Genomic DNA, 23,570 nt, shown 5'->3' with positions numbered 1-23,570 from the left:
CCTATGTGTATGGCCTTACATTATTTTTTAGTGATGTACCTTCACCTTAAGAAATCATGATGCGACTTTTTTTTGGCTCACTTAATAATATTTTAGGACTTTAGCATATCTCCTTGAAAGACATTATGCATAAATTATGTTATTTATAGTACTCAGCATTTTTATGTAGCAAAAAGAAGGAAGAGAAGAAGAAAAAAACAGAAGGGAAAATCGTCCCTGCTTTTCAGGGACAAGTCCAAGTTTTAGAGCTTTAAATGGCAATAGAAATGTAGTCGCTTTAAACTTTTTTGGGTATTTAAAAATAATACCTTTCAACTATCTCCAAGAAACCTAATATCCAGACAGAAATGAGAATTGAACTCTCTCAGTTTTTATTGTACTTTTGTTATTGCAGCTGGTATGTTAGTGCCTGCTGTAACTCAGCTTCCTGGTGAAGCTTGCCTGGGTAAACAATTAGAGAAGAATAACACAGGTCTGATGGAAAGTTTAGATTTAGATTTGGGGTACCTGGCTTAGAAATCCTGGCTTTATTATTGTTTTGTGAACTTAGGCAGGGAACTTCACCTCTCATTATTTTCCCTTTGTAAAATTAGTGTGCTAATACTTATCTCTGTTGTCTTTTTAAAGAATTGCTGTAAAGAAAATGTAGTACATGTACCCCATGGAATACTAAGCAGCCTTATAAAAGAATGAGATCATGTCCTTTGCAGGGACATGGATGAAGTTGGAAGCCATCATCCTCAACAAACTAACACGGGAACAGAAAACCAAACACCACATGTTCTCACTCATAAGTGGGAGTTGAATAATGAGAACACATGGACACAGGGAGGGGAACAACACACACTGGGGCCTGTTGGGGGGTGGGAGAGCAAGGGGAGGGAGAGCATTAGGACAAATACCTAATGCATGCAGGGCTTAAAACCTAGATGATGGGTTGATAGGTGCAGCAAACCACCATGGCATATGTATACCTATGTAACCAACCTGCACGACCTGTACATATATCCCAGAACTTAAAGTAAAATGAAAAATAAAAATAAATTGCTATAAGAACTAAGGGGAATGAAAAGATTTAAGGCAGAATCCAGCACACAATAGGTGTTAAATTTGAATATAATAAAGTTCAATAAGATATAAGTAAGTCCTAAAATATATGGTTCAGAGTGTGTGTCAATGAGTAGTGAGGAAGGGAAGGGCTAATTCTTGGAGTTAGCAGGAAAGATACCAGTCAAGAGGGGGTGGGTTGAAAGATCAGGACTACAGTGACTATGATTAATGCTGAATGTCTGACGGAGAAGTGTGGGGTGGTATAGGAAATTCACACTGAGACCGTAGGATAAGATAGAATTAGAAACTAGAGGGAGGCTGAGAAGAGAGGAGGTTGATATACAAGTTTGGAGCAGTGTGACTGAAAACCTGGAGGTACCAAAAAGCAAAAGAGCATTTAGTGTGTTTGCAGCTCAGTGTGGGAGATTGAGAGTGTTGAGTGCAGAGAGAAAAAGAATTGGGAGGCATTGTAGGCCTTGTGAAATTTGGATTCAGTAGGAAATGAAATGTTGTTGATGAGATTTTAAAAGAGGTGATAAGATCCAGTTTGTATTTCTGAAAAATCATTCTGGCTTCAGTGGAGGACAGAAGGTAGCAGCAAATCAGGGACATCAGTTGTTAGTCTGCTGCTGCAGTCCAGACAAGATGCAATGGTGGACATGGAAAATGTGGGCAGGAGGTGAAACCCACAGGATCCATTGATTGGGTGTGAGGAGTAGATTGGATATTGTATGAAAAGTGAATTTAGAATCAATTCTCTGGCTATTTCATCTTTATCAAATAAAACTCTAATGGCTGACTTTGAGGCTCCCTCCTCTGGGTTCTAGTAGCACTTTGTCAAACCTTATTAGAATGTCTGTCAAACAGGATCTTCATTACTTTTTTTTTTTTTTGAGACAGAGTTTCGCTTTTGTTGCCCAGGCTGGAGTGCAATGGCACGATCTTGACTCACTGCAACCTCTGCCTCCCAGGTTCAAAGGATTCTCCTGCCTCGGCCTCCTGAGTAGCTGGGATTACAGGCATGCACCACCATCCCTGGCTAATTTTGTATTTTTAGGAGAGATAGGGTTTCTGCATGTTGGCCAGGCTGGTCTCGAACTCCTGACCTCAGGTGATCCACCTGCCTCGGCCTCCCAAACTGCTGGGATTATAGGCATGAGCCACCACGCCCAGCCTCTTCATTACTTTTTCTTAACATATTTTTTAGGTTAAGAGCTATTCAAAGGCCAGAGCTGTTCCTGATTCATCTTTATATCCCCAGCCTAGCACCTGGAATATACTAGTTACTTTCTGAATGAACTGATGAATAAATGAAGGTAGAAGAGTGTGATTCCATGGATAAACTTTAGTGCTCTATGGATTCTTTCCACTAAGACATTTGGCATCTCGTAGATAGATCTTGTTATTTTTTTTCCAATTTTAAGGTGGAAAAAGCCACCTTGAAATGTGTTCCAGTTACAGCTTGCACGTCTTTGTAAGAAACCTCTCATTCTCTTTTTAGGATTGAAAGGATTTACAGAAAGCCCAGTGCTAACTAACAGTTTCTGAGGAGCTGCTATAGAGATTCAGGGACTTTTTCCCATTCATTTCTGGATCTTTATCACTCTTCCTGCTACTGCTGAATGCTGAATTTTGTCTTTTGATGCTGACACCTGGCTCCTCAAAACTCTAAAGGGAACTTTCTGAGCCCAGCTAAAGAAACTTGGTTTGTCAGATAGATTATAGTTCACATGTTGATGCTTTCAGCATTGTGTGAAGTCATGTGTTACATTTGACTGAAAAAAGAATAAGTTTACTTGTTTAGGCTTGAGAGGAAGGAATGGAAATGAGCATTCTCTTTACAAGTGCCAGAATGTAAGCCTTATGAAGACTGGGATTGTTGCCTGTTTTGCAGATTGTTTTTTCCCTAGCACCTCGGATAGTTCCTGGAACAGAGTGGGTGCTCAGTAAGTATTCATTGAATAAACGAACAGCTGGTGGTATGATGTGGGATACTCCCAGGTGTTTGATAAGTTTTTCTTGGTAAAAAAGGAAAGCTAACATTTGTGTCAGGCATTGTGCTAATCAGGTCTTAATACCTGTCATCTTCCTCAGTCCTGTCTGTAATTGGTCAATAAATAAACCAAGGCTCATCACACAGTATGTGACAGAGTCAGGATTTAATCTCAGACCCATCTGACATCAGAAATAGTTCATGGCCCTATAGAATGACCCAGAGGAAAAATAACTCCAGTTGATTCCTGTTATCCTTTTTTCCCCCCCAGGATACATTTGGTTAGTTGTCCATTTTCTCCAGTTCTAGACTTCTGCAAATTTCTTTCACAGAAATAATAGTTTCTCTGAATTAGTCTTTCTGATACGCCAACTCAGCATTTTTTGGTGCAGAGGGTAAACAGAGCATCCTTTCACAATTTCTGACAAGCTATGATGAATAGCAATTCTCAGGATTGTCAAAAATCTTTAGTTAGCTCTCCCTTCTGGGCTGCTCTTCTGGGAATCTATAGCAGAGTGGGTGATTTCTCTTTTTTTTAATTATTATTATACTTTAAGTTTTAGGGTACATGTGCACAATGTGCAGGTTAGTTACATATGTGTACATGTGCCATGCTGGTGTGCTGCACCCATTAACTCGTAATTTAGCATTAGGTATATCTCCTAATGCTATCCCTCCCCCCTCCCCCCACCCCACAACAGTCCCCAAAGTGTGATGTTCCCCTTCCTGTGTCCATGTGTTCTCATTGTTCAATTCCCATCTATGAGTGAGAACATGCGCTGTTTGGTTTTTTGTCCTTGCAATAATTTACTGAGAATGATGATTTCCAATTTCATCCGTGTCCCTACAAAGGACATGAACTCATCATTTTTTATGGCTGCATAGTATTCCATGGTATATATATGCCACATTTTCTTAATCCAGTCTATCATTGTTGGACATTCGGGTTGGTTCCAAGTCTTTGCTATTGTGAATAGTGCCGCAGTAAACATACGTGTGCATGTGTCTTTATAGCAGCATGATTTATAGTCCTTTGGGTGTATACCCAGTAATGGGATGGCTGGGTCAAACGGTATTTTTAGTTCTAGATCCCTGAGGAATCACCACACTGACTTCCACAATGGTTGAACTAGTTTACAGTCCCACCAACAGTGTAAAAGTGTTCCTATTTCTCCACATCCTCTCCAGCACCCGTTGTTTCCTGACTTTATAATGACTGCCATTCTAACTGGTGTGAGATGGTATCTCATTGTGGTTTTGATTTGCATTTCTCTGATGGCCAGTGATGGTGAGCATTTTTTCATGTGTCTTTTGGCTGCATAAATGTCTTCTTTTGAGAAGTGTCTGTTCATATCCTTCGTCCACTTTTTGATGGGGTTGTTTGTTTTTTTCTTGTAAATTTGTTTGAGTTCCTTGTAGATTCTGGATATTAGCCCTTTGTCAGATGAGTAGGTTGCGAAAATTTTCTCCCATTTTGTAGGTTGCCTGTTCACTCTGATGGTAGTTTCTTTTGCTGTGCAGAAGCTCTTGAGTTTAATTAGATCCCATTTGTCAATTTTGGCTTTTGTTGCCATTGCTTTTGGTGTTTTAGACATGAAGTCCTTGCCCATGCCTATGTCCTGAATGGTAATGCCTAGGTTTTCTTCTAGGGTTTTTATGGTTTTAGGTTTGAGAATAGGTCCCATCAATACCTAATTTATTGAGAGTTTTTAGCATGAAGCGTTGTTGAATTTTGTCAAAGGCCTTTTCTGCATCTATTGAGATAATCATGTGGTTTTTGTCTTTGGTTCTGTTTATATGCTGGATTACATTTATTGATTTGCATATATTGAACCAGCCTTGCATCCCAGGGATGAAGCCCACTTGATCATGGTGGATAAGCTTTTTGATGTGCTGCTAGATTCTGTTTGCCAGTATTTTATTGAGGATTTTTGCATCAATGTTCATCAAGGATATTAGTCTAAAATTCTCTTTTTTGGTTGTGTCTCTGCCTGGCTTTGGTATCCGGATGATGCTGGCCTCATAAAATGAGTTAGGGAGGATTCCCTCTTTTTCTGTTGATGAAATAGTTTCAGAAGGAATGGTACCAGTTCCTCCTTGTACCTCTGGTAGAATTCGGCTGTGAATCCATCTGGTCCTGGACTCTTTTTGGTTGGTGAGCTATTGATTATTGCCACAATTTCAGCTCCTGTTATTGGTCTATTCAGAGATTCAACTTCTTCCTAGTTTAGTCTTGGGAGGGTGTATGTGTCCAGGAATTTATCCATTTCTTCTAGATTTTCTAGTTTATTTGCATAGAGGTGTTTGTAGTATTCTCTGATGGTAGTTTGTATTTCTGTGGGATCAGTGGTGATATCCCCTTTATCGTTTTTTATTGCGTCTATTTGATTCTTCTCTCTTTTTTTCTTTATTAGTCTTGCTAGCGGTCTATCAATTTTGTTGATCCTTTCAAAAAACCAGCTCCGGGATTCATTAATTTTTTGAAGGATTTTTTGTGTCTCTATTTCCTTCAGTTCTGCTCTGATTTTAGTTATTTCTTGCCTTCTGCTAGCTTTTGAATGTGTTTGCTCTTGCTTTTCTAGTTCTTTTAATTGTGATGTTAGGGTGTCAATTTTGGATCTTTCCTGCTTTCTCTTGTGGGCATTTAGTGCTATAAATTTCCCTCTACACACTGCTTTGAATGTGTCCCAGAGATTCTGGTTTGTTGTGTCTTTGTTCTCATTGGTTTCAAAGAACATCTTTATTTCTGCCTTCATATCGTTATGTACCCAGTAGTCATTCAGGAGCAGGTTGTTCAGTTTCCATGTAGTTGAGCGGTTTTGAGTGAGTTTCTTAATCCTGAGTTCTAGTTTGATTGCTCTGTGGTCTGAGAGACAGTTTGTTATAATTTCTGTTCTTTTACATTTGCTGAGGAGAGCTTTACTTTCAACTATGTGGTCAATTTTGGAATAGGTGTGGTGTGGTGCTGAAAAAAATGTATATTCTGTTGATTTGGGCTGGAGAGTTCTGTAGATGTCTATTAGGTCCACTTGGTGCAGAGCTGAGTTCAATTCCTGGGTATCCTTCTTAACTTTCTGTCTCGTTGATCTGTCTAATGTTGACAGTGGGGTGTGAAAGTCTCCCATTATTATTGTGTGGGAGTCTAAGTCTCTTTGTAGGTCACTCAGGACTTGCTTTATGAATCTGGGTGCTCCTGTATTGGGTGCATATATATTTAGGATAGTTAGCTCTTCTTGTTGAATTGATCCCTTTACCATTATGTAATGGCATTTTTGTCTCTTTTGATCTTTGTTGGTTTAAAGTCTGTTTTATCAGAGACTAGGATTGCAACCCCTGCCTTTTTTTGTTTTCCATTTGCTTGGTAGATCTTCCTCCATCCTTTTATTTTGAGCCTATGTGTGTCTCTGCACGTGAGATGGGTTTCCTGAATACAGCACACTGATGGGTCTTGACTCTTTATCCAATTTGCCAGTCTGTGTCTTTTAGTTGGAGCATTTAGTCCATTTACATTTAAAGTTAATATTTTATGTGTGAATTTGATCCTGTCATTATGATGTTAGCTGGTTATTTTGCTCGTTAGTTGATGCAGTTTCTTCCTAGTCTCGATGGTCTTTACATTTTGGCATGATTTTGCAGCAGCTGGTACCGGTTGTGCCTTTCCATGTTTAGCTCTTCCTTCAGGAGCTCTTGTAGGGGTGGTGACAAAATCTGTCAGCATTTGCTTGGCTGTAAAGGATTTTATTTCTCCTTCACTTATGAAGCTTAGTTTGGCTGGATATGAAATTCTGGGTTGAAAATCCTTTTCTTTAAGAATGTTGAATATTGGCCCCCACTCTCTTCTGGCTTGTAGAGTTTCTGCCGAGAGATCTGCTGTTAGTCTGATGGGCTTCCCTTTGTGGGTAACCCGACCTTTCTCTCTGGCTGCCCTTAACATTTTTTCCTTCATTTCAACTTTGATGAATCTGAGGATTATGTGTCTTGGAGTTGCTCTTCTCGAGGAGTATCTTTGTGGCATTCTCTGTATTTCCCAAATCTGAATGTTGGCTTGCCTTGCTAGATTGGGGAAGTTTTCCTGGATAATATCCTGCAGAGTGTTTTCCAACTTGGTTCCATTCTCGAGTGGGTGATTTCTCTTACACCGAAGGCTTCAGTATCTCTATTGGTCTGGGGTATAGGCAGTCAAAGGGAATCTGTTTAATGTAAAGTTTGAAATGCTTAAGTTTTAAAAAGGTAAATGGTTTTAATACTTTCTACTACCTGATGCCTCAGTCTACTTCCAGAAAGTGGATTTTTTCCCTAAATCAACTTTGACAAATTGCAACTCATTTTTAGTGAATGATTATTCACTGTTATTCATTAACATTATTTCCATAGATGATAAAAATCAGGGCCTTTTTTTTTTTCTTTTCAGATGGAGTCTTGCTCTGTCACCCATGCTGGAGTGTAGTGGCATGCTCTCAGCTCACTGCAAACTCCACCTCCCAGATTCAAGTGGTTCTCCTGCCTCAGCTTCCCAAGTAGCTGGGACTATAGGTGGCCGCCACCATGCCTGGCTAATTTTTTTTTTTTTTTTTTTTTTTTTTTTTTTTAGTAGAGATGGGGTTTCACCATGTTCCAGGCTGGTCTCAAACTCCTGATCTCAAGTGATCCACTCTCCTCAGCCTCCCAAAGTGCTGGGATTACAGGCATGAAGCACCGCACCCGGCTGGGGCTTCCTTTTTGTGTTCTTGAACACATCTAAATGTATATATCATCCATTCTTCTTCTCCAGTCCAGTGGTAACAGCTTGCCCCTCACTAAGAATGCCATTGAAATCCACTGTTTATTGTATGATTAGTTCTGGTATAGCTTCAAAATAGATATTTCTTATTCTTCATGGATATAGCTATATATTCAATATATTATTTGTTATGTATTATGTATACATATGTACATATATAATGTATTATATACACGTATGTACATATATGTGTATATATATACATTATATATGTATTATATATACATATACATATACAGATTTTGTGTGTATATATATATACATGTAATGTTGAGGTTGATTTTTTACTTTGAATTTTGAACATAATTTGTAATAAATTTTAGTATAGACAATGAATGCCCATGACATATAGTAATTGGCCAAAACACAATCAGAATTTAACTGGCTACTGAGTGACAAGCAGACCATTTGATATCTAGATCCCAACCCAACTTTGGGCTTTGTGGTTCTCCACTGTCACTGAGTATTGAATGCCTCTTGTTGAAAATTCAAAGGGGTAACTTAAATGTTTCAGTTGTGTTCACTTACGTTTCTTAAAGTTTATTCCATTTTCCCTAAGAAGAGAGGGAAAATGTTTCCTTGTTCAAATATGTTTAGAACATTTTACATACCAGTTATCAAACTTGCATATAATGGTTTTGAAAAGCTCACTGCAAACTGTGTTTAACATAGCATCTGTTTAACTTACTTGTACATGGAATTATTGTAATTCACACATGAAACTTATTATCATTCCATAAAACCAGAATTGTGTGGATCATATTTTCAAAAATGCTCCTTAATGGCTTTTACTACATACTTATAAGCTTTAGTAATATTTACAAATCTGGGAATTCCTAAAAATCTCTGTATATTTATATTATAAGTGGCAGGATTTTTTTATGGTAACTATAGTGAGTTATAAAAGTTTGTTTTCTTTAACGCAAACTCCTACAAAACCTGTTGTTTCTCTTCCATAATTTGCTGAACCTATGCACAAATTTATTTTTTTTGAATCATAATTAAGAAGAGAACGGTTCATCATTTTGCTCTGTTCTTTGGGTAAAGTTTGGGTATGATGTTCCTGAATATGTGGCCATTAAGCACGTGTATAGCTAGAATAAATTTGACAATAACAAATATTTGTATAAGGGATTTTAATTTATAAAGTGCTTTAATATATATTGTTTCCTTAGTATCCTATAAACTCTCATAATTTAGGGATTTATTTTTTCTTAGGGTATTTTATAGTTGAGGAAACTAAGGCCCAAAGAGGTAAAGTGACATTCCCAAGATTCAGGCAAATTAAATCTATTTTTTTTTTTTTTTTTTTGAGACAGAGTCTCGCTCTGTCGCCCAGGCTGGAGTGCAGTGGCGCCATCTCGGCTCACTGCAAGCTCCACCTCTCGGGTACACGCCATTCTCCTGCCTCAGCCTCCCGAGTAGCTGGGACTACAGGCACCTGCCACCATGTCCTGCTAATTTTTTTGTATTTTAGTAAAGACAGGGTTTCACCGTATTAGTCAGGATGATCTTGATCTCCTGACCTTGTGATCTGCTCACCTGGACCTCCCAAAATTCTGGGATTACAGGCATGAGCCACTGTGCCCGGCTGGCAAATTAAATCTTAATCCAGGTTAGGACTTTTTTCATGCTGTCCTCTCTTAAAACATACTCAAATTATTAAACAAATACTTAAGTGCACAAGACACTCTTATTAGCATGGAGAGCAGGCTCCAAGATATCAGAGATTTTTGTCTACTTCATTCACTGTTGACTCTCTGATAACCAGACTTGCCTGGCACCAAGCAGCTGCTTGGTAAATAATTGTTGAGTGCATAAATGAATAAATAAATCCTAGTTGTTGTTGCTGCTAATATTTATTAGTACATTTTCTGTATTTATATTCTAAGTACCTTACATGGTTTTTCCTATTATACTCCAGTAAAATATTGTTATTCTCATTCTACATGTGAGGAAACTGAGACTAAGAAAAGTTGAGAGACTTGCCTGAGGTCATCTAGCTAGTTAAGTAGTGGAGTTAGAGCTCTGATTCTGCAATCCTGTTTGTCATCTTTGTAAGAGGGAATTGAGACTCACAGTAAGGTTACCTAGGAAGTTAAGTAGTGGAGTTAGAGCTTTGATTCTACAATCCTAGTTCTCATCTTTGTAAGAGGGAATTGAAGCTCACATATACTTAAACTTGTATCTTTTTATACTGAATCCAGCTGTTTCTGTACCAAACCATCTCATTTCTCTTGTTCTGCTTCAGTCGTGGTTGACAAAAGATGACAATGTTGCTACTGTTGTTGACAGCTAATGTTTCCTCAGCATGTACTCTATGATAGTCACTGTGAAGCTAGATATTACTATTATCCCCATAAAACCAAAGATCCAAGAGAATTAATGATTTACCCAAGTTTATGCTGTTAATAAATAAATGACATGCCTTCATTCCTAATCCAATATTATATTTGTCTTCATGAAAAAAAAACACACAACGAAGACCAAATATCAGAGTCTAAATGAGGGATTTTGCCTGTTTATATTTACTCTCTTTATGGGTCCTGAGGGAACATAATTTGTGTATCTTAGATAGAAGACAGTTTGAGCAACTCTTATTTTACAATTTTAGGTCAGCATAGATAAGGAATTAGTCTCCCATAGATTCAGACATGCTTCCACAATCCCCTTCCAAATTTCTCCCCTATGGAGAACTTCAGGATAGAATTTAGCAGAATACTTGATCCGGCCCTGTCTATAATAAACCTGTCCTTAGCAACCTTCAGATTCTCATCCCCTTCCTTCTCCCTTCAAGATGCAGGAGTCCTCTCCCTCAGCTTCTTTTCTTTCTTTTTAGGTTACCTTGCAAAATCAGATTCTCCCACGTTACTGCTCTAGTTCTCCTCTCTTTCTAATCTCCCAATTCCCTCCTTTTCTAATTATTATTAACATTATTGATGCTTACTGCTTAGTGTGATGGGACATGCTGTTTGCAGTGGCCACAGGTAGTTACACTTGAAAATGAGTGGATAGGATTTTGCAGGCCCCCCAGCATATTTATTGGAGAAAGACAAAGGGTTTAAATTAAAGGATTAATTGGAAAGCTCTTAGGTGCCCTTAGTTTTTGGTCGACTGAACCAAGTTCTTCTCTTGAAAGGTCAATGAGCTTTTCCATAATTTTTAGCTGTTGTGAGGAAGAAACTGTAAATCTTTCCATTTATTTGCTTTATAAATCTCCCTTCAGCTCATTTAGTAAGGAGCTGAACATAATAAATCTGTGACTTTCTTTTAGAAATGAAAAAACAAAGCATATTTGGTAACCATGCTATCATAAAAGGAAACCTGAACTGCTAAAACCTTAAAAAACTATAAATTAAACTTTTCCTGAATGGAAGATGTGTCAGTGTGTGTGTGTTTGTGTGTGCACATGTATGTGTTTTATGTTAGAATAAATCATGCTACTGGGCCTACCCCCATGTTATCTTCCATGTAAATAGCATGTTTTATGATGTTCCCAGAAGAATGAAATAATCTTTGTTCTGAAATAATACCTGCTTTAAACCAGGACCATAAAGTTGGAAATAATGGAAAACATGTTCAAACTGATTAATGATGTACTCAGAGAATGGAGTATTCTGGCTAATTGGAATTTTTGAGTATCTGAGGAGAAAATCTTGGAACTCTTAAATTCCCCCTTTTTTGTTGAAATCTTTAAATTCTTGAATCCTCTTTCTTGTCTTAGAGTGATAGGCCGCGTTCATTGTTGAATTTCTTCTTGGTGACTAAGAATACTCATGGGTCCACAAGGCTAACAGTAGGTATTGCTTCTGAGCCTCTTCATTTACAATGTTAGATTTGCATGGCCAGGTTGAGGCTTCTTGCCTGTAGTTGTGTGTGCTCCAGGGCACAGTTTTGGAGGTTATTTCTCTACCCCATTTGTCATTTTGGCTTTTTTCCTTGAAGTGACACACAACAAAGGAAGAACGGGATCTTAAGGTCGGGGATGAAATCTTATTCACTGTTGCATCTCTAGCACTTAGTATTGTACATGGTACATTGGTCAGGATGCATTTTTCTAAATATTCAATGACTTAAAGTAGACATATTTGAATCACTAAAGTTTTTTAAAAGTTTGAAAAGTTGATTTTTCTTCCTCTTTTCCTTTTATTGTCTGAATTTATTGAGCATCTCTTGTTCTCAGATACTGTGCTAGGTACTAAGACTACAAAGGAGAAAGGAGGTTAACGTTTCCTGAATCCCTCTTATACAGCAGACATTGTGTTGGGTGCATTTATGTATATCATTTTATTTAATGGTCATAGTGGACTATACAGTAGATTTCACAATCTTCATTTTTAAAGATGAAGATATAGATTCCAGAAGAATTAGGACTAAGTTTGGAATTTGGATTAGCCCATTATACCTATTCTTTTGTCCCTGTGGTTCTTGAATGTGGTGAGCTGCAGTTTCCTAATGAATTCTGCAAAGATTCACTCTTCTCTAAGACCTTTCCTGGACCTAGAGTCAGAGTTGAATCTTTAGAGACCTGAACCACTGAAAGGTTTGTGGTGTATCTCTCCCATAAGTAATTCAGTATTTTTGAAAATAAAATGTAGAAATAAGGCTAAAGAAATTCTGTACAGTTCTGAATTTTTTAAGATAGTAACTTGACAATATTGCATATCAATTTATCTCTAAAATTCTGTCTATCTCCTCTCTCTCTCTCTCTCTCTGCTTTGCTAATGCCCTACCCCATAGTCTGACCATTGTGTAACCCAGTGAGTCCAAGGCCCTGGGATTCTGATGTGCAGCTATTAAGCAGTGCACCAAATATTTTTGATTCTACCCCCTTCTGGGCACTAATGTGTTTGCCATAGGACTTGTAGTTCTGGCCAAGGAGTTATGAACAGAAGCAATGCGTGTTGCTTCCAAGCCAGAGCACTGAATTAGTGAGCAATACCTCCAAAATTCCTTCCAGCCAGCAATCTGAGAAAAGGACTGTTTTGTCAGCCTAGGTTCCTGAGGCTTTCAGTAATCTGAGCCCACCTGCTGACCTGTAATAGTCATATAACATGAGTTAAATGGACTTTTGTTGTTTTAAACTACTGAAATGTTGGGATTGTTTGTTATCACAGCTAAACTGTGATAGCTGTATGTGGAATCCACCATGCAAGGTGCTTAAAACTGAATTTTAAAGTATTTTGCCAGACAAATAGGGAGAAAAAAGGATGCCAGGCAGAAGGAAAGGCATATGTATTTTGACAACTTTATTTATCAAATTCTTAATTTTTTTCATTTTAAAAGTACTTTTAGAAGAGTTTGTAGAAGTTGGCTAAATAATTTTAGTAGGAATCATAAGTCTGTTGGTATCTCAGGGCCCATCAAAGACCTGTGGGTATGACAGAAAACAGTTTCTAGACTGAGCAGGAGATGATATGATGGCCAAATACAGTTGAAAAGTTGACTATATCTAGAACATAAATTACATGTAGGACAGTGGCAGGATATGAAGTGATGTAAAGTTCTTACTTTAACTATGATTATTAACAGTGCCCACTACGCACTCCTAATCTTCTGAGCAGAGCAGAGCCGTGTTGGGGGCTGTTTCTCAATTTTGTGAATAGTTTGCAAAAATCATTAGATCTTTGACAAGTGCAGTTAAGCCTAAAACGTTTGCCTTGGCCCTATTTCTATTTGTCACCTTCTGATTTCTCTTATATCAATAAGCTAAGAAAGTGTAGATGTGTGGTAGATTCATTAAAATAAGGAACTCGTGTTGGTATATAAAAGGGCCAATTGTGCTGATCAGGATTCTTTGATATGCAAATGGTAGAAAATCAAACTCAACATGGCTTAAGCAGAGAAAATGTATGGCTTCAAGTAACTGAAAGTTCAGGAGTAGCCTTCAGGCAAAGCTGGATTCAGGGCTCAAACAATGTCACCAGGGCTTTCTCTCTCTCTCTCTCTCTCCTTCTGACTTTTGTTGATTTTATTCACAGGCAGATTGGTTCAACTGCTACCATCATCTTCAAGCTTGTCTTCTTAACTAAGTAATCCCAGTGATTCTAGCAAGTGTCAGAGAATTGATGAGTCTGTGGGGGTCCAAGGCTTGGCCCCAAACAACTCAGGTATCCAAGAATCTGTAACATAGTGAGTAGCCAGTCCTGAAACACAGTCCCATGCCTGGAAAGTGAGGATGAGAATTCACCTTCACTCAAACAATGTGACTGAGAGCAGGGCAGAGATGCCTGCTCAAAGGAAACCGAGGGTGTTGTATTAGAAGTGAGGGGATAGTTTATTGGTAGGAAAAACCAACAGCTATTTTTTACTCTGATGTCTTTCAATTTTGCGGATGAGGGACCTGCAAAATGATGATATGATTGAGAATGATTATGTGGGGCAAACACTGAACTGAGATTTAGGAGACCCAATTTAAGTCCCTATTTGCTGCTATCTGGCTATGTGATCAAAACCCCAGGTACCTTAGTTGCCTCACCTGTTTAACGGTAGTAACGATATTCATTTGCTATGAGATGCCACAGTGCTTGTAGTGAGATACAGGATGTTATTCATATGATGTCTTCAGTATTATTTAGCCCCTTCATTTTGTAGAAGAGGAGGGTCGAGTGACTTGGCCGTATAGTCAGTAAATGTAGAACCGTAAGCAAAATCTCTCTCTCCTCATATTAAAGACAGAATTTTAACAGCAGTTGTAAAAGTGCCCTGGGAGAGTTTAAGAATTATGCCAATGTGATTTACAGTTTCTAAAAAGTTGTTTGTGTAGGGAATTTTTGTTAAAGAATCTTAAAAGGGCAGAGCTTACTACTTGAAGGATTTCTATGGTTAATGATTTGGAATCTTTGTGAAAAACCTCCAACAAATTTACCTTTGTTTTGGCAAATATTTTTCAGATATCTCTTTTACTTAGAGTATGGTCAGATCTATTTATTATGTTATTTTAAGATCTGATTTTCATTGTTTTCAGCATAATACAGTGGAAAGAGACCTTCAGATCAGTAAGACTTGGGTTCCAATCTTGGTTTGGCTCCTATTAAGTTTTGTGACTGTGGCAATTTATTGAGCCTCTGGGGACCTGCAAGTATTCGCTGTTTATTGTTCTGTATCAGTATCCTCAATAGCATTCTAAACTTACTCAATTCATATTCCATTTGCACCTTCTTAAAACACAGTTTATTGTGATATGTCACTCTGGAATTTGTGCCACCTCTTGGCTCACTTTCCTTTCGTCAGACAACAGATGATGGAGTGCCTTAAGGCTTGATCCCAGACATCGGCCTCTGCTAACTCCCCATCCCCCATACCCAACCCATCTATACCAGTGCCATAACTCTGATAAGTGGTTTACTATCACAGTTGTATACTACACCCCCAGCTCAGACCACTTGTCTAAACTTCATGTTTTAAAGATGTATGATCTCTGCCCTGAACACCTGCTCTTCTTTCAGTGTTTCCTCTATCTGTGAGTGATAGCACCAACCCTCCCATTACATAGTCACATATTTAGGAGACATTCTTAATGCTTTCCTCTTTTTCACCCCAAAGTCCGGTCGATTACCAGACTCACTTGTTTTTGTCTACTGAGTATCTTTTCAAATCATCAACTTCCCTCCACATGTTTTGACACCCGTTAGACCCAGCTTTTCATGTCTCTTATTTTAACTTTGGCAGTGGCCTCTTCACTTCCTTCATTCTAGCTCTCTTTAATTGGTTTTGGATGTTGCATACAGAGTAATCTTTTCACAATGCAAAACTGAACATTTTGCCCTCGTGGCCTTGGTGCACAGTTTCTCATTGCTATAAGGAACAAGATGGATCCTTATCACAGGCCACAGGAACCTTCAGGATCTCTCTGCCTTCTCATCTCATTTTGCACCATGCTCCCTCTTTGTCTCCATTCACATTAGCCATCCCTCAGTAACATATCTGCTAGTCCCTCTTCCTACAGCATTCTTCCCCTACTCCTTACTAGCTTCAGTTAGTTATTATCCATCTTTTTTTTTCAGATCTCAGGTTAGTTACCACCTTCTCAGTTGACTTCCCTGCCCAGTTCCAATGTAATTTCCAATATGCATTCTCCTAGGATCATATATCTCTCCTTTTTTGTACCCTCACAATGCTAATTTTATATTTGTTTATAGGATTTCTCAATGATTCTGGACATTTTCCCTATGAACATTGTATCTCTAGCACCTAATAAACTGTTTGATACATATGTAAGTAATAAATATTTGAATCTCAGCTGTTATTTTACTGAAAATGGAAGATCTCCGAAGCCAAACAGATCTGAGTCCGTATCTTGGCTTTACTTCTTAATTGCTACCTGACTTTGAATCAATTGCTTGAATTGTCTGGATTCTCAGTTCTCTGATCTGCAAAAAGGGTTAGTAATTCTACTGCATAGGTTGGAACCAAACGAGATAATGTAGTTTACTACCTAGTATGGGCTTGTCTGATGTAATTCATTCCCTTTCTTCTTTCCTCCCATCCTTCCAATCCCCACTTAGAATAGAATAGGTTATGTTTCACAAATGTTGGGAAGCTCTTTCTTTACATTTTTCCTAGCCTTTACGGCCATCTCCTGCTTTAGCCTGGCCGGGCATCTTCATGACTCCTACTGGATGCTCTTCAGTTCATTAGTGATGAGTCATCACCATCCTCTGTTCTCTGCAAAATCATATGACACCTTAATGACCAACATTTATGATGATGGGTCATTTGCAGAGAGAAGGGAGTAATTGGCTTATTTTGAAGGTACATTAACTCTCTTTGGTCGCTAAGACTAGATGATTAAATTTCTTCTTAGAGTCCTCAAATAGCATTTCTACTTGTACCCTCTTTGATTTAAACCAAGTTTCAATGGATTTTAAAAATCCACATTGGTCTGACCAAGTTAGTGGTTTCCTGTCAGTTACATTGATTCCCAAAAGGTTTCAGGTTGATTGGGTCAACTTTGCTGAAAAATATGTAAAATAATTTTTTTGGATGTGAATCACCTGGTCAACTTACAGAATGATTAAACTGGGTCAAGTTAATTTACCTGTTGTTAGATATATCTTGCCTCATTTCATAGAATTTGAAGTGGTTACTATTCTTTGAGTAGTAGAAAATTCATTTCTACTATTTTACTGTATTTACAAGAATATACGAGTACAATAAAATAGTAGAAATGAATTTTAAAGTAAAATTCCAGTAGTCAGTGAAATCATGGCTAGCTAGAAAGATAAAACTTTATATATGTTTTCTTAGTTTATCTGCACAAACTCTAACCCATAGTAAGTATTCAATAAAATATAGCTATCATTTTTATTTTTGAATAGCTGTCTGTATTCCACTTTGCTGAGTGGTAAGTAGAACTAGGGAGATTTTAGAAATGATATACAGTTATGGAAAATCTATGACTGCTGCTCTCAGCTTGGGGGAATGGACAGCTAATTAAATAAATCATAGAGCTGTGTGAGGGCAATGTGCAGAGATGGGTATGGTGCCATAAGAACACACAGGATGAGGGACTGAGGGCATCTCTCAGAGAATGTCAGGCCCTTTTGAATCTCTAATTTTTCAGTTTCCTGTATTTTGGGAAGTGGGGGGAAGAAGATTAGAGTCTTTTCCTTTATCTGAAGAATAAACCCACGCTAGTTTAGATAAACTGGCCAAAAGTCAAAGTGGGGGGAGAATTTATATCTGAATTTCTTGGCCACAAGTCTTATATAATTAGTGAAATTGTGCTGTACTTTTTTTTATGGAGCAGAAGAAGAACCTTGGTTAGTTGCAAGATTCACATTATCCATGCACAACAATTATGACATTTTCTTGGAAGAAGGAGGCTTTTGGATTCAGAGCTAGGCTCCTGCTGTCACTGTCTTGTGAGGCTTTACTAATGGACTTCACCTCATTGACCAGTTTTTGTCTTCGCAATGAAGAAGTTAGAATTAGAAGCCCAAAGCTGGCATGCTATGAGCTACACTTGATATGAAGATTTTTTTTTTTTGGCTCACAGGCACTTTGGAGACTTTAATTTGATGCCTCTTGGCAGAGTCTGCAGCCTCCAGTTTGCCATGCTCCCCTCCGCTACCTTTTGTGATACACCCAGCTCTCTTCTCTACAAGCCAGGGAGCCTTCGGCAGAGCAGACTAGGCAATACTTCAAGTTAGTCTCAAAAGAGAATATGTTAGATCAGGACTTTTCAGAGTCCCAGGACCCTCCTTTCATATTCACAGTTGTATTCCAGGTCCCGTTCTCTCCCATGACAGATCTGCCCATTTTCCAGATGTGGAGTGAAAGGCATTGTTAAGAAAGATTGCATTTTTCAGCGGGCCATTGTCACCTTCACCTCCAATTTGGAGAGGCTTGTCTTATTGACCTTTTCCTTGTGCAGCCTTGGCAATTGAAATCTTTAGCAGCTGCACAAGGCCCTAGAGGATCAGTTTTACCAGATGCTGGTGGTTCACAAACTTCCATGTGCATCAAAATCACTTGGACCCAGGTGCCTGGGCCCCAGCCTTAGAGTTTCTGATTCATTAGGTCTCAGGTAGGGCTTGATAATTTGGCATTTCTAACAAGTTCCCAGAAGACACAGCATCCTTCCCTTATTTCTGAGGTCAGGAACATGCTTTTAGAATCACTGTTCTAGACATTTGGGCACCTTTTTTTTCTTACCTTTCTTAAGCCCACATCAATAAAACAAGTGACTGTCAATATTTGTATCATTGTACGTGCTTTCAACTACAATGATGGGAAAATATAGCACTCTTTAAGAAAATTAGGGAATGCAGTTATCACCAGGTAGCTCCCCTACACCAATTTTATAATCTTCACTTACATAATATGTAAGAAAGCATTTTCTATGTAAATAAACTTCAGTCATAATATTTGTTATTATTTAACTGGGTTGAAAAATTAAATATTTTAAAGAATTAATTCAGAAGAAAACTGAAAACTGCAGAATATATCATGCAATTTTGCCTGGTACACCCCTGGCATATGGGAGGCAATAATCAAAATGGCTTTTTTTAATAGACAAGAAGGAAACGCCATAAGGCTGAAATGTTGCCTAATTCTAATGAAAAAGGCCAAAGCCATTTTAACTTGGGTAGATTTTACTCTACACTGATCCTATTTTATTTCTTATTCCCCCTTTGAAACCATCCTTAACTAACTTAACCTTGGATGTACTTATTCTTATCTAATCAAAACCTATGCATCATGGGCTCTGGAGAGATATTGCTTAGGTTAAAATCCCTTGTCTACCAGTTACTAGCTATGGATGTTGGGGAACTTTATTAGTCTGTTTTCATGCTGCTATGAAGAAATACCCGAGACTGAGTAATTTATAAAGGAAAGAGGTTTTAATTGACTCACAGTTCTGCATGGCTGGGGAGGCCTCAGGAAACTTACAGTCATGATGGAAGGGGAAGCAAACATGTCCTTCTTCACATGGCGGCAGCAAGGAGAAGTGCAGAGTGAAGTGGAGGCAAAACCCCTTATAAAACCATCATATTTTGTGAGAACTCACTATCATGAGAACAGCATGGAGGTAACCACTCTGATGATTCAATTACCTCCCACCGGGTCCCTCCCAGAACACCTGGAAATTATGGGAACTACAATTCAAGATGAGATTTGGGTGGGGACATAGCCAAACTATATCAGCAACTTAAATTTCTTTGTACCTCATTTTTTTTTCTATCAGTATAATGAGGATAACAGTAGTATTTACATCATACCATTGCTCTGAGAACAAATTAATTAATATACATAAAGGATTGGAACAATGCTTAACACATTTTAATATTATAATGAAATTGTTACCTTCTTCAGCTCACAGAGTATTTTGTGGAAATAATTTGTTGGTTCTTAAAACCATGATATATTGATTCCTAGTTAATAGAAAAGAAAACTGACACAAAAAACATTGGGATTTTCCTGTGTTTACAACAACTAAGCCACCCCTGTGCTCAGCGTTCTGAGTCATGCTGCACTTACAACTTCTACTTCAGAACTTAAATATGTTGTGGTATCTTCAATCTGCTATACGGTAGTTGATATTTCATGTCATTTAAAGAAATAGTGTTTCCTTAATGCAATAAATTCCCCTTTGCCTTTTCTGCTATTTTATTACATAGGGATGGACTGTACTTCATGTATTAAAAGCCTTTCTTCTGGGTAGAAGTTCATCATCTGAATCAGAATTGAATGACCTATCATGGTGAATAATAACTGTAAGTTTAATTCCACAAGACCTATTATCATCTGCTTGTAGATAATGGCACATATATACATATCTCTATATATACACATGTACATATATATGTGTGTATATATACATACCTATCTATATACATATATGTATGTATATATTTGAAAGTATTTTCTTCTTACTGTGTTGTCAGGACACTTTAGAGAGGTTTGTTATTTTCTTTTTTTTTTTTTTTTTTGAGACGCTCTGTCACCCAGGCTGGAGTGCAGTGGTGTGATCTTGACTCACTGCAAGCTCCACCTCCCGGGTTCATGCCATTCTCCTGCCTCAGCCTCCAGAGTAGCTGGGACTACAGGCGCCCCCCACCACGCCTGACTATTTTTTTTTTATTTTTAGTAGAGATGGGATTTCACCATGTTAGCCAGGATGGTCTCGATCTCCTGACCTTGTGATCCGCCCGCCTCAGCCTCCCAAAGTGCTGGGATTATAGGTGTGAGCCACTGCGTCTGGCCGAGGTTTGTTATTTTCTCACCTTGGTACCAAAGACAGCTTTAGAGTTGGACATATCTGAGTTCTACACTTGACTCCTCCACTAGCTAACTATTTGATGCTAATTCTTGCAAGGTGCTTAATCTCTCTTGACCTCAGTTTTCCCATCTGTAACAATAGTGTCTCTTGGTGGTATTGGTGAAAGACAGCAAGGTTAAGCCACTTGCCTATACTCATATAGCCAACAAGTGGCAGAGCTGGGTACAAATCCAAGTCTTTGTGATGCAGAATGCTCTCTCTTCATTGTTTTCCTCAGTTTCTGAAGAGGAAGAGTTTGTGATCTCTGGTCCTAAGCCCCTGTGGAACACGTGAGGCCTGGGGTTCTCTGAATAGGGTCTTCTATCCCAGCAGTTTGTTTGCAGTGGGTAAGGCAGATGGGCTCCATTCCTGGGTATTAGCATCTTCCCAGTTCTGAGCTGGAAAATCAGGCCTGTCTATTCACTCAGAAAGGTTATCAATACAAAAAAGGGTGATCATTACATAAAAGGCCAGGGTATTGAGACTGCTTTGACTTTTCCAGGTCCTTCTCCCATCCTTTCGTTACCCTTTCTGTTTCATTACCTTATCTTCTTGACTTTGATTTTCTTTTCAGGTCTTGACCTCATTTCGTACTTGACAGCAGAATTTGGCATAACTGATCACCTTTGAACAGTCTGAAATTAGCTGGGGTATAAAGCATGAAGCAGTTTTATTTTTCTTCAATAACTGCCCTCAACTATTCCCTTGACAACATCATAGGCAGATTCCATAGCTTTTTAGTGACTTCTGTTTATAGAAATTCCAGTCTAGGCCGGGTGTGGTGGCTCATGCCTGTAATCCCAGCACTTTGGAAGGCGGAGGTGGACGGATCACGAGGTCAGGAGATCGAGACCATCCTGGCTAACATGGTGAAACCCTGTCTCTACTAAAAATATTTTAAAAAAATTAGTCGGGTGTGGTGGCGGGTGCCTGTAGTCCCATCTACTCAGGAGGCTGAGGCAGGAGAATGGCATGAACCCGGGAGGCAGAGCTTGCAGTGAGCCGAGATCGCACCACTGCACTCCAGCCTGGGAAACAGAGTGAGACTCCGTCTCAAAAAAAAAAACAAACAAACAAAAAAAAGAAATTCCAGTCTAGTTTGCAACTTCGGTTTCATACCCAATTTAAAGCTCTTCTTTTTCCTCCTTTTAGCACTGTCCAAGCTTTGGCCTGAGGGCTTGCAATATGGAGGGAGTACAGTTTGGTTTTTCAGTTTTGCCTTGCCTTGGGCCTGCAAATATTTGCCCTTTCATGGGTCAGTAAGGTCTGTGGCAGGTCCTGTATGACCATCCCTTTGCACGTGTCTCTAACAGGGAGATTCATTCTGGCCTGGCCTCATATCTAACCACTCCTCCTTTTTAGATCCTTTTCTTAATAGCATGCCTCTGTAGCCTCTTACTGCTGAAGTCTCCTCACCCAACCAGTAACTATTTTGGATGTGGCCTTGGCAAAGTGGCTCAAGGCTAGTTACCTTTCACAGTGCCCACTTGACCATAGAAAACATACATTCTTGACATGACAGTACCAGGACATGCCAGTACCAAGAGATTATTCTGCTGTTGAACTCTTTTTGTCATTTTTATCTAGCATTTTTCTCTCCATGCTCAGACACAGAAGTTGGTAGTTTCATTGCATAAATAGATGCCCAGCTGAGGAATGGCATCTTAGGCTGTTCTTCTTGTTGGCACCTCCAATCTCTTAGAAGGTCAAAGCATTCCTTCTGAGCTAGTGACTCATACCATATTATCCTTTCTCCCTGAGCTGTCATTTTTGCTTCTATGGATAGGCAAGGGGATGGAGTTGTAATGATTTAGATAGCAACACTTGGAGATGGTGTCTGGCACCTAATTGTTTTTTTTTTTTAACTTTCTTTAGGATTTGAGTACTTGGCTTCATTTCATCCTCAGCTTTGATACTAATTCTGGCTCTGGGGAGAAGTCCTGCTGAACATCCAATTATACTGGCTTCTCTGGCTCTTGACCCCAGGTGCTTCCTTAGCCATGCTCTGTGGGTATCTTCTGGTGGTTTCCACTCCTGGATTCCACAGCTCACTATTCTCCTGACCCAGTCCTGATCTTGAAAACCAACTCTGGTGTTTGCCCAACAGGTCCAGCTTTTTCAGATGGCCTCTGATTCCTAGGATGGGGATTATCCTAAGGAAGTATTCAGACACCATGATCTGATGAGAGCCTAGAGCCATGTGCCATCACAAGGGGAGAAAAGTCTTGCCTACTAAGGGAACACATGCCCTGGACTGCATTTCCTTGTCTCATTATTCCTGCCTCTGACACCAACGTTTCTGGAGACTAAGATTTTTGTTGTAACGCATTGTCTTTGTTCCAGCAGATCAGGGACTGGGCAGTGTTGTAGAAGTCCACTGTTTTACTGCCACTGAGATTTCTGAGGTGGATTTTCAAAAAGGGAAAGACAACATATGTTAACCCTTATCAAGTGCCTTCTAAAATTAATAATGTGCTCTTATTTTTGTACCAATTATGTGCAATAGATGACCTTATTCCCATTTTAAGGAGGAGTAAACGGAGGCCCTGCCATAGGCAAGTCACATGCTCAGTTCAGCTAGATCTTGGGCTAGAATTGAAATCCAGATTGGTCTGATTCTAAAATTCATTGCTCTTTCCCCTACATAACAATAAAACAACAATGGAGAAAGCATGTCTGGCCAGGCCAGCATATTGGGGCGTGCCTAGGATTGGTCATTTGTTTGCATCAAATGGCACATGCCTTAGTCAATGTCTCCTGGTGCTGATCCTGCCTGCCTTTAGGCGTGGCTGCTTTTGAACTGGAACCTGCTCTGGGAACAATACTCGCTAGTCCACACTGACTTTCCATTCTCCAGGCTTATCATTACGCATGTTACTTGCAGCAGCAGAGGAAGTTAATTTGGCAGAAGGAAATTAAACTCATCCCTTATTCTGCATTCTCCCAGAAGTGTTGTACTTGAGGAGAATCACATTCCCAAG

At 38.9% G+C, this 23,570-nt stretch overlaps 1 protein-coding gene across 7 annotated transcripts in view; it reads left to right on the top strand.

Annotated features, from left to right (window-relative positions):
- The window catches only part of LOC129048673 (protein kinase C-binding protein NELL1-like), a 462,277-nt gene that overhangs the window by 314,994 nt on the left and 123,713 nt on the right, over positions 1–23,570 (top strand). For 2 of the 7 annotated variants that reach the window (XR_008511202.1, XR_008511203.1), the window contains one exon: positions 19,949–20,044. The exons of the other annotated variants lie outside the window; for them this stretch is intronic. The gene's annotated coding sequence lies outside the window, so the exon portion shown is untranslated. The remainder of the gene's footprint in view (positions 1–19,948; positions 20,045–23,570) is intronic. 7 annotated transcript variants of the gene reach the window in all.

Source organism: Pongo abelii, chromosome 9 (genome assembly GCF_028885655.2).
Source record: "Pongo abelii isolate AG06213 chromosome 9, NHGRI_mPonAbe1-v2.0_pri, whole genome shotgun sequence".
NCBI classification, from domain to species: Eukaryota; Metazoa; Chordata; class Mammalia; order Primates; family Hominidae; genus Pongo; species Pongo abelii.
The sequence above is the reverse complement of the archived record's forward strand: the minus strand, read 5'-3'. Positions and strand labels throughout refer to the sequence as shown.